The sequence below is a fragment of the Narcine bancroftii genome, chromosome 4 (genome assembly GCF_036971445.1).
Source record: "Narcine bancroftii isolate sNarBan1 chromosome 4, sNarBan1.hap1, whole genome shotgun sequence".
In the NCBI taxonomy this organism is placed as follows: domain Eukaryota; kingdom Metazoa; phylum Chordata; class Chondrichthyes; order Torpediniformes; family Narcinidae; genus Narcine; species Narcine bancroftii.
The window spans coordinates 218,330,383-218,342,236 of record NC_091472.1 but is presented as its reverse complement, the minus strand read 5'-3'; the positions used below and the strand labels follow the sequence as shown (position 1 = coordinate 218,342,236).

The following is an 11,854-nucleotide window of genomic DNA, read 5'->3' as shown; positions in this document are numbered from 1 at the left end:
TTCTGTACCATTCTCCTGCGGCGGAGAAAAAGTGTGTTGCACTCATTGAGGAAAGCACTTTAAAAGGGGTGAGGGGCAGAGAATAGGCAACAAGCTTCGCTACTGGAGGAGGTGACAGGTTGAGGCGGGCGAGGGGGGGGGTGGGGTGGGGAAACAAAGGACACAGGCTGCCAATGTTTCCAGGCTTCGTATCTGGAATACAATCTAGCCTGGCTCTGTGTTCTTTGGGGCGGCGCAACTCTAAACATCCCACTCAGTCTGCTGGGAAGCAGGAAAATAAAGACAGTCCGGAAGCTGGAAGTGTGTGAACCCATAAAAGGCTGCGGGTGCGTGCAACTGAAATTGCTGTTTTAGGTTTCATGTGCTGGGGATTTTAATCACGCCGTAAGTGTCCTACTTACAAGTATTCACAAAGCTCCTGGTGGATTCTGAAGACAGCGGTGGGAAGGAGAGTGACAAGCACACTGGGAATGTAGCAAGGCGTGGTTTGAGCTACCTGCTCTCTGCATTCCTGTCAAGCAGTCAGTGTTAGAATCAGGTCAAAATCTTTTCACAGGGTTTATGTGCACAGGCCAAGGAGATTCAATGGAATCTTGACCCATATTTTCACACAATTGCTGCTCAACCATTTTAGTCACATGTTGGCTTATTAATTTACTGTAAAATTATTTTGCTTGCTTCCACATTCTCCAGGCCCTTTGAGCCATCATCGATTCTGTGCTGGCCATCGGACACCCACTTAAGTTGACACTATTTTGATTTCCCCGCATTCTCGTCAATTCCCGTCAATCACACACTCTCGCCAGGAGCGAATTGTGTTGATGAGTGAGCCCACCAACCTGCATTTCTTTGGGATGTAAGAGAGAAGCTGGAAGGCTTGGAGGAAGTGCATGGAGATGGGGGGTCCACAGGGAGAATTGGCACACTCCAGTCAGACAGCGTTGAAATGAAACACAAAACTCTGCAGAGGCTGTGATTGCAAGTAAAAACACATCAAAATGCTGGAGGAACATGGCTGGTCTTGACCTGCTGACTTCCTCGAGCATTTTGATATGTTTTAAATATGAGCAAAAAGCAAGCAGGTGCCAGAATTGTGACGGTGGGGGTAGGAGGGAAGAAAGGTCACTGGCCAGCAGACAAAGGGCTGGGGGGCTGAGTATGCACTGGACAAAGATAGGAGGCCAGGAGAGGAAAGGTGAGAATTGATAGGGGGTAGGGTGCAGAGCTGGGGGAAAAGGAGACAGGAAAGGAGAAAAAGGGATGGGGTGGGGCTAAAAATGGAAACTGCAGGATGATAGGCCCTTTTATAGAGATAAAAAGGCGAATGTCAAGACAGAGATTCTCCGCCTTTACATCACTGCACTTACCTCCATAAAGGTCCAAGAAGGTTGGACTGCTGGAATACGTTCCAGCTTCCATCCACCTGGTGGGGGGTGGGGGGGGGGTGTTGCACTTAAAGATGGAGTGTAGTCGCTCCACTTCCTCCATAAAATGAAAGCAGCTGCAAAGGGGAGGGCTGATGACGCCGTCAGCCCACGACCCAGGAGCGCCGCCAATTTTTTAAAAATTCATATGGTTAATCGAGGCTATTACACTGCACAGGAGATCTTCCTGATCTCCACTAGCGCTCTTACCTGCTCTTCAGTCGCCATTCTCAAGTATAGGCCGTTTTCCTTTGTCTGAGCTACTGCACTACTGCACTACTGCACCACTTGCCCCGCCTCCCTCAGCTTGGAAGCCGGCTCCCAACTCAACTGTACATAAAGGGGCTGTGGGATTTGCTTTAAAGGTCATCAGCATAAAAAGTAAAGTGGCCTTTTTTTTTAACCTGAGACAGCCATAATGCAGGGTTTCACCATCAAAAGGTGATTGAGCCCAGTTCACTGAGCCTGCGTGACATCTGATGTACCATGCTGCCGTTTCTCCAAATGATGGATGGCTGGCAAAGTAAAATCGAATTGTCTCCAAAACATCTGCATAGAATATCTGTTTCAGCGATAATGTAACGGCTAATTCACAGATCTGTGAGCAACTCTATCCACCTTTGTAAAAGCCTCAGAACTGCGATGGCCTGCAGCAGAGAAGAGAATTCAAGCAAGGAGTTGATACAGAATGATATGAAGATATGAAGGTGACTTTGTTACTTGAAATATACTTAGTGCAAAATAAAAGAGTGAACCATTCAAATGGGGTAGGAAATTCAAATACTTTGACGAGTGGTTCAGGCCCAAAACGTCAGTAATGCACCTTTTTCTCCTATGAACACTGCAGGACCATCTGAGCTCCTCCATGTAGAGCTCGTCGAAAGAATCAAAGACTTGTTGATCCAAACCAAGGCTTATATTAGCAAAAGACAGGAGCTCTTCACAGGTGGCCGACCAGTCCGGAACGATCCGACCTGGCTAGGGACACAACCCTTTAAGGCCCAAACAGTAGGCATGGCTTAGCTCTCAGCCAATCGCTGTAAGCCCAGTCTAGATACTGTAACTATATACAACCTGTCCGCAGAGGGTGGAGAGGGGTGGTGGGGTGTGAAGGAGGATGGGGTGAGAATCCGCACTTTGCTCCTTGGTGTAATATGAAACCAGACTCTTTTGTGTAGTCTTCCAAAGGCGCTATTTACCTTGACAAGTCTGTTGTCTATCTCTTTGTCGATCCTTGCATCAGATGAAATGGTGCAGCCGAGGTAGGTAAACTGGTTGACCGTTTTGAGTTCTGTGTGCCCATGGAGATGTGGGTGGGGGGGGGCGGCTGGTAGTCATGGTGGGGAGCTGGCTGATGGAGGACCTCAGTTTTCTTCAGGCTGACTTCCAGGCCAAACATTTTGGTAGTTTCCGCAAAACTGGACGTCATTCGCTGGAGAGCTGGCTCTGAATGGGCAACTAAAGTCTGAAAAAACAATCACACAATCACCTGAAGAAACACACAAAGATCAGCGTGTACAAAGCCGGTGTCATACCCACGCTCCTGTTTGGCTCCGTATCATGGGTCCTTTACCATCAGCGCTGTCTCCGCTCCATCCTCAACATTCGTTGGAATGACTTCATCACCAACATCGAAGTACTCAAGGTGGCAGAGTCCACAAGCATCGAATCCATGCTGCTGAAGACCCAACTGCGCTGGGTAGGTCATGTCTCCAGAATGGAGGACCATCGCCTTCCCAAGATCGTGTTCTATGGTGAGCTCTCCACTGGCCACCAAGACAGAGGTGCACCAAAGAAGAGGTACAAGGACTGCTTAAAGAAATCTCTTGGTGCTTGCCACATTGACCACCGCCAGTGGGCTGATATCGCCTCCAACCGTGCATCTTGGCGCCACACAGTTCGGTGGGCTGCAACCTCCTTTGAAGAAGATCGCAGAGCCCACCTCACTGACAAAAGACAAAGGAGGAAAAACCCAACACCCAACCCCAACCAACCAATTTTCCCTTGCAACTGCTGCAACCGTGCCTGCCTGTCCCGCATCGGACTTGTCAGTCACCAATGAGCCTGCAGCAGATGTGGACATACCCCTCCATAAATCTTTGTCCGCGAAGCCAAGCCAAAGAAAGAAGAATATGAAACCAGGTCAGGAGTGTCTCAATTCCACTCTCATCTAAAATTTCTCTCCCTGTCTTAGCTTTTGCCTGCCTCTGAGACTCATTGCCAACTCTCGTTAGCGATTAAAGCCATGTTGTCTCTTCTGACATTATGATAAGTTTTACCATAGTGATGAAACTGAGTAATTCCAAGTTGCTCTAAGTCAAGCTAGGGTGAAAATAATGCAGTGAAACTTTATTGCACCTTATGCTTATTATATGAAATGGCTTTAATGGGTTTGAAATTTAGATTTTATACATCAAAGTTTTCCTGAAGGAGCCATCATTATCCTGCATGCCGTGCCAACTATCCCAGGGAACTTTGCATATCTTTGCTGATTGCCTTACTGACACACATGCACACACACACTACACACATACACAGACTAACATACACAAATATGCATGAACACAAATGCATGCTTATACACACATAGATGCAAGTGTGCACATGCATGAGGATAGAGATGCACACATACACACAAAAAAACATCCACACTTATGGATACACACATGCACAAACACAAAAATTCATGAACACACATGCACTCTCATGTACACATGGACACACACATGAACACCACACCTACACACACACACACACACACACACACACACACACACACACACACACACACACACACACACACACACACACACACACACACACACACACACACACACACACACACACAAGGTTGGAGGATGATTTGGTAGCATGGTCATGACAATCAAGCCAAATGCTACACTGTCCTGTTTGATTGATGTAATTTATTTTTAATTTAGGCATACAGCACAGTACAAGGCCCTTCTGCCCCACGAGCCCAAGCTGCCCAATTATACCCAATTAACCTTTGACTCTGTACATTTTGAACGGTGGGAGGAAATTGGAGTGTCCAGGGAAAATCCATCAGACACAGGGAGAACATAAAATCTCCTTACAGACAGCACGGGATTTCCCACGGGAGTCATTGGACGGGGATTGAATCAAGAAATGTTGGGCTGTTTAAATTCCTGACCCCTGGCCCATGGAAACCAAAAGCAGATCTAGCTACCTGAGAAACTAGACCGGGAAGTTTCTGGTTAACATTTTTTCTGTGCCTCATTGGGTGGTGTTCTTAAGATTGTGAAGTATTTTAGGTGTGGAAATCTTTTGAAAGCAGAAATCGCAAGAAACACTAAACTTGCAACAAGACAATTCCTCTCATATTTTCTGAGGTTCTATAAAGATAGGGACTAATTAAACAGTTCCAAAGGAGTGGCCCAACATACCAGTAAGACAGGATTCCTGTATTCCTCAGTGACGTCCTTATCCTGTGTCATATTCCAAACTCCTCCTCACTAATCCACATTGCTCAGAAATCCACCCAAGGAAACCTTGTGGAGATGAATCACATGGTGCAGCACATAACCTAGAGGACAGAGGGGAGGATCACATCCTTGCCCTCCTATCTGTCAAGCATTTACTGAAACAACGAAAAATATATTTTTTCCAGAGTTTTTATTCACAGCAAGAAGCAATCAGCTTGCTCCCCCCCCCCCCCGCCCCCTTCCCCTCCCCCCCTTCCCCACCATGTTTCAGAAGCACCAAGTAGCAATGTGGGGTGTTCAAACAGCTCAAAAAGGGCTGATGATTTCCTGCAGCTTCCCTCTGTTTAAATAAAAAGTTGCAAGGTCTTGCAGGAACCAGAGGTATAACATCATGCTGAATGACCTTTAAACCAGAAGGGTTGGCAGGAAGTGCATTGTCTCTGGCATTCCCTACTCGCCCATGCTGAGAAGGCCCCCATCGTGCGTGTCTTGCATGCAGTGGCCAAGCCTGAAACAGCTGGATGTGCCAATCCGAGTCTAGTGTCCTGTCAGCCTTGGGTCAGTCAGTGGTTAGCATCAGCTAGCTGCAACTGGTGGAAATTCAGATCTGCACATGAGCAGGCAGGTGTCAGGATGGAACTAATGAGACAGATGTGGTGAATTAATTTACATGCTTGGGGGAGCTGGTTGGAATGCAGGATGGAGACGGACACCGTTCCAGAGGTGTATTAGGGATCTGGTTCGGAAGGGCTGAAGTGAGGCACCATGGGCAACATGGTTAGCTTAGCAGTCAGCGCAACAGTGCCAGTGACCCGATTTCGAATCCCACCTGCCTGTAAGAAGTTTGTATGTTCTCTTTGTGTCTGTATGAGTTTCCTCCGGGTGCTCCAGTTTCCTCCAGTCCTTCAAAATGTGTGGGGGTTGTAGGTAAATTGGGTGTAATTGGGCAGCTCGGGCTGGTGGGATGGAGAACCTTGTTACCATTTTAATTTAAATGGCGGGAGTGGACAGGCAAGATTAAAAGAAAACTGGGACTGAGGGAATGGCGTTCCTTCTCATTGAGTGGCAAGAATCTAGTCCTCAGGTGCAAGGTACTCTCAGTATCACTGCACTTCACCATCCCTCGCTCTCTGCCATAGCAACCCCTCCCCCTGAGTCATTTTCCAGATTATTCAGGGAACCTGGCTGGAATGGATCCAATGGCTTCCCAATCTATGGGTGGAGAAGAGTACCCAACATTGTCCTCATCCTGATGTTTACCTTTGTGTGAAGCTGCCTCAAGCTGTGGGTAGGACTGAAGAAGGCAGGCACCAAGTGTCAAAGTAATCTACGCCCCCAAGTCATTTGTGCACATCACAAATATAATGTAGATAAAGATAGAATACAAAGTAAACATTTTGGAAAGATTTACTCAGTTACAGGATAATGTTTGTCATTCTCAATGCCTCCAGGAAGAAGCTATTTCAATAGACAATGGACAATAGGTGCTGAAGTAGGCCAATTGGTCCTTCAAGCCAGCATTGCTATTTATCGGATCATGGGTGATCTTTCCCTTTCAATAACCAATTCCAGCTTTATCCCCATAACCCTTAACTCCCCTGCCCACAAGAGCCTTATCCAACTCTCTCTTAAATCTATCCAATGAATCCACCCCCACTACCCTCTGTGGCAGTGCATTCCACAGACCCACAACTCTCTGGGTAAAAAAAATTCTCCTCATTTCTGTATTAAATAGCCTTCCCTGTATTCTTAAACTATGCCCTCTAGTCCTAGTCTCTACCATCATTGGGAACATGTGCTCTGATTTCACCCTGTCAAGCCCTTTGATAATCCTAAATACCTCAATCATGTCTCCCCTCATCCTTCTAAACTCCATCGCATATAATCCAAGTGTTTGTAACCTATCCGCATATGACAATCCTGCCATCCCGGGAACTAACCTCGTAAATCTGCACTGCATTCTAGAGCAAGTTTGTCCTTTTTTAAATATGGGGACCAGAACTGGACGCAATACTCCAGGTGAGGTCTCACCAGGGCCCTGTACAACTGCAGGAGGGCTTCTCTACTCCTATCCTCCAATCCCCTATTAATGAAAGACAACATACCATTCCCCTTCTTCACCGCTTGCTGAACCTGCATGCTATTTCCCAGCCTGCCAGTCCTGATATTGATGCTCCTGGACCTCCTTCCTGATGGCAGTGGGTCAAAGATTCTGCGTGCTGGATGGGAAGGGTCCTCAATATTTCTTAGAGCCCTATTTAAGCAACTCTTCCAGTGATCTTCTCAGCCCTCTTGACTTCTGGTCCGATGCTTTGCAGCTACCGTCCCACACAATGATGCAGCCAGAATGTTGTCAAGATGTTGGCCAGTAGCTTTCTCCTTTTCAGCCTCCCTGGGAAGTTTTAAGAGTTGTCCCCAAGTGAATGCTTGCAACTGCAGCACAAGGTACTGAGGGGTGTGCCAAAGCTCAGGGCAGGCACTACATGGTTCTGTGGGGAAGGATTACAGTCTAGTATTCTGCCACCACCAGACACTAAGGTCTGCATCTTATGGAACAGCCTTCCTAATACTTAATGGGCACATAATTTAAGTAGGAAACTTGAGTGGTGTGATGCATTCTTAGAGAATGTATTAAAGTGATGTATTCAATAAGTATTTTTGCATCAGTATTTACTCAGGAAACTAGAAGAGTGCATAAGGAAGGAAGGGAGACAAACAGAGATGCCATGGAACAGATGGAGATTAAAGAGGAGGAGGTTCTTGCTGCCTTACAATGAATAAAGGTAGGTAAATCCCTTGGGCCAGAAATGATATTCCCTCGGTCCTTGAGGGAGACGAGTGTAGAAATTGCAGGGACCCTGGCAGATATATTCAAAATGTCCTTAGCCATGGGTGAGGGACCAGAGAATTGGAAGGTAGCTCATGTTGTCCTGTTGTTTAAAAAAGGTTCCAAAAATAAACCAGGTAATTATAGACCAGTGAGCCTAACATCAGTAGTAAGTAAATTATTGGAAGGAGTTCTGAGAGACAGGATATAATGGTATTTGGACAGTCAAGGGATGATTAAGGACAGTCAACATGGCTTTGTGGACTTTTTTGAGGAGGTTACTGAGAAGGAGGATGAAGGAAAGGCTGTGGATGTTGACTAAATGGACTTTCGTAAGGTCTTTGATGAGGTGCCATATGGGAGGTTAGTCAGAAGGTTAAGACACTAGGTCCCCAGGTAAAAGTTGTAAATTGATTTGAAATTGGTTGTGTGGGATAAAACAGAGAGTGGTAGTGGATGGTTGCTTCTCAGACTGGATGCCTGTGACTAGTGGTGGGTCTCAGGGATCTGTGTTAGGACCGTTGTTGTTTGTTGTCTATATTAATTATCTGGATGATAATGTTGTGAATTAGATCAGCAAATCTGCTGATGACACAAAGATAGGAGGCATAGTGGGACAGTGAGGCAGATTTACAAAGCTTGCTGAAGGATCTAGACCAACTGGGAGAATGGGCCAAAATATGGCAGATGTAGTTTAATGAAGACAAGTGTGAGGTGATGCATTTTGGAAGGGCAAACCAAGGTAGGACATACACAGTAAATGGTCATGCACTGAGGAATGTGGAAGAGCAAAGAGATCTGGGAATACAGATACATTGTTCCCTGAAAGTGGCGTCACAGGTGGACAGGGTTGTAAACAAAGCTTTTGGCATCTTAGCCTTTATAAATCAAAGTATTGAGTACAGGAGTTGGGATGTTATGTTGAAGTTGTTTAAGACATTGGTGAGGCCAAATTTGGAATATTGTGTGCAGTCTGGGCACCTAACGACGGGAAGGATGTCAATAAGATTGAGAGAGTGCAGAGAAGATTTATTAGGATGTTGCCAGGTCTTCAGGAGTTGAGTTACAGGGAAAGATTAAGCAGGTTAGGAAGAAGAATGAAGGGAGGCTTGATAGAAGTTTACAAGATTATGAGAGGTAAGAACAGAGTGGATGTGAGAAGACTTTTTCTGTTTGGATTGGGGGAGATAAATACGAGAGGTCATAGTTTTCAGCTGAAGGGGGAAACATTAGGGGGAAGTTCATCACTCAGAGAGTGGTAGGAGTGTGGAAAGAGCTGCCATCTGATGTGGTGAATGTGGGCTCAATCATAGGTTTTAAGAATAAATTGGATAGATATATGGATGGGAGAGGACTGGAGGGTTATGGAATGGGATTAGGCCATTGAGGGACTGAATGGCCTGTTCTCTGTGCTGTAACATTCTATGGTTCTACGTCATGAAAGATTTGTCACAACTATGTAACATGAATAAAGTATAATTTTGGAAAAATTATTCCTGGACTGTGGCAGCACACATAATTGCAGCAGCGAACCAGCTCTGCTTGTCACGTGTGGTCAGCGGAGCAGCCGTGGCAAAGATGGAAGTATGCGTACGTGCTTATGTCAGCATGGTGTGAGTTCTGGTACACAAGTGGCGGGCTCCGGACGGACTTAAAGGCTACAGCGTGAACTTCAAAGTAAATCACTTGTGCTTAACGAGCTCACAGCCTACTGTCTCAGTTCTTTCACTGCGCTTGTGCACAACCTGCTACAAGGCAATAGTTGCCTGCAAAATATCTCATCAACCAAGTTTTCAAGCAGGCACCAAGAATTTGCTTTATTGGTTGTGAAGAAGACCTCGCTTCAAACCCTATGGGTATTGTGCGCACCTTGTCCACACCACCCACTGTCATTGCGAATAAGGCTATAGCTCAGCCAACTCAAGAATAATTTTAGCATCTTTGCTAGGATGGGACATGACGTAAAATCAATCGCAAAACACAGCACTCTGTACAGTGTAACAGAGGTCTCTGTACTATATAGCAGCATTGTGCTGTGTAACAGAATTTTTGTACTGTATAACAGAGTGCTGTATAACAGTGGACCCTGTGCTGTATAACTGAGCACTCTTTGCTGTATAACATTGTGTTATGTTACAGGGGACTCTATGCTGTTTAACAGAGCTTTTTGTGCTACATAACAGAGGACTCTGTACAATATAATACAGCACTCTTTTTTACAATAGAGTACTAGGTGCTGTATTACATGGCACTCATGCTGTATAACAGAGATCATTTATGCTGTATAAGAGCATGGTGTATAACAGGTCTGTGCTGTATCTGGGCTATTCCCAAGGACACATAAATGTCAACGGCTGCTGGGAAACCATCAACACAATGAATGACACCCTCTGGTCAGTTGAAGAACCGTGGGATTCCAGAGCTAGGTATCATCCCCGCCTTAGTCCTGCAAATGAGCACACTAAAAGAGGCAAGACCCCATGCGGTAGGAGGGGAGTGGTAGCAGCTTTGCTCAAGGAACGTCTTCTTTTGCATGCATGGCTCCTGATGCACAACGAGGACCAGCTGGGTTCTGAGCACCAGAAATCCCCTTCCTTTCTGCTACTGCTGAAATATTCAGCCTCGCATCTTCAAGCAAGATAACTTGAGTCGATAGCATTCTGGGCAATGGCCACTCATAGGGTTCTTACTTCTTTCAATGTAGGAACATGAAAGTTCTTTTAAAAAAAGATGGCTTATTAATCTCTCTGATGTGCTTGTAAAATAATATCTCCCTGTAAAACAACAATTCTTGATGGCATATATTGGAGAAAGGAGATAAGTAAGTGATGTGTTTGACACAGATCAGGACTAAATGGAACACCTTTCTTCTTCACACAGAACATCTGGCCTTGCCTAGCTGGAAGCATTCAGGATGTGCTTTATTGCAAAGGGCTCTATCAGATTCCAAACAAGCAGGGAGCAGTGAACAAGGAAACTGTGAGGAAAGAGAAAGAACTCCCAGTGATGCCACTCAAGCAACCAGCTCACGTTCACTCACACCTAAATCTCATAGTCAGATCTCCTGGTTCTTTGGTCTTGGTTGCGGACAAAGAGTTCTGCAGTCCACAATGAGCACTGGCTTCATAATTTGCTTCATAGTTTGAGAGTCGTGTCTTCTATCCCTCCACCACAATTGACTGTCATCCCACATCTACTCCACCACCTCCATCTCCAATCCCGATTGGCCTCGCTGGATTTAATTCAGCACACCTACGCGTCGCCACATGGATTACCTTTGGAATGCAGAAGGTCATGTTTTGTAGTGCACTTTCACAGACTTGCCATAACATTGCAGATCATTTCAGCCTTTAACATGGACCGATTCTGCTAAAAGATAAACTTTGCCTCTTGTTTCAAAGTCAGTCAATGACTCTTCATATCCCACTTCCCCCAGTTGCAGCATGCTGCTGAACCTGTCACACTATTGTCATCCAAACAATAAAGGTGTCACGGTTAGCATAGCGGTTAGTGCCAAGCGGTCACAGTGCCCACAACCTGCACTTGAATCCGGCATAGTCTGTAAGGAATTTGTGTCTTCTCCATGTGTCTGCTTGGATTTTCCCCAGGGGCTCTGTTTCCTCCCACCGTTCAAAATGCACGGGTCAATTAGGTGTAAATTGGATGACATGGGCTCATAAACCACGAAGGGCCTATTACTGTGTGTGGTGTAACCACTATTGTATGTAAATGACATGACCTTTCCTGGTTGACTTTGCTCTCACTTCCCGGCTTGTGACTCCTCCACTTTCTCCCCCATAAAGGCTGTCATGCCACAACCTTGCCCCCAGTTAATGTCCAGGTCAGTGTGAGCCAGTAACACAAGGGATGCTGTCCATCTTTTGCTAATAAAAGCCTTCGGTTTCCAGTAACTTCAGTCCTTGTGTAATTGATCGTGCATCAACGTGAGATATGTTTGAATTTTAAAATGTAAAACATCCACTAATCAGAACTTGCAGCCCTCACTCAGACCCCAGTTGCAACCCTCAGATAGCTACATCTCAGTTTACTATTAGTGATGACATGCACACTGCCCAGATACAAAGCACACCACCCACCCTACTGGAGAAAATATATTGGAGACAGCAGCAAACCAGCTG

At 45.8% G+C, this 11,854-nt stretch overlaps 1 long non-coding RNA gene across 1 annotated transcript; it reads left to right on the top strand.

Moving 5' to 3' along the window:
- The first annotated feature begins 266 nt into the window (after window positions 1-266).
- LOC138760046 (uncharacterized) lies at window positions 267-11,638 on the top strand. Its single transcript, XR_011355353.1, has 3 exons — window positions 267-326; window positions 7,556-7,671; window positions 10,596-11,638. It is a non-coding gene; the product is annotated as an uncharacterized lncRNA (long non-coding RNA).
- Window positions 11,639-11,854: the final 216 nt, after the last annotated feature.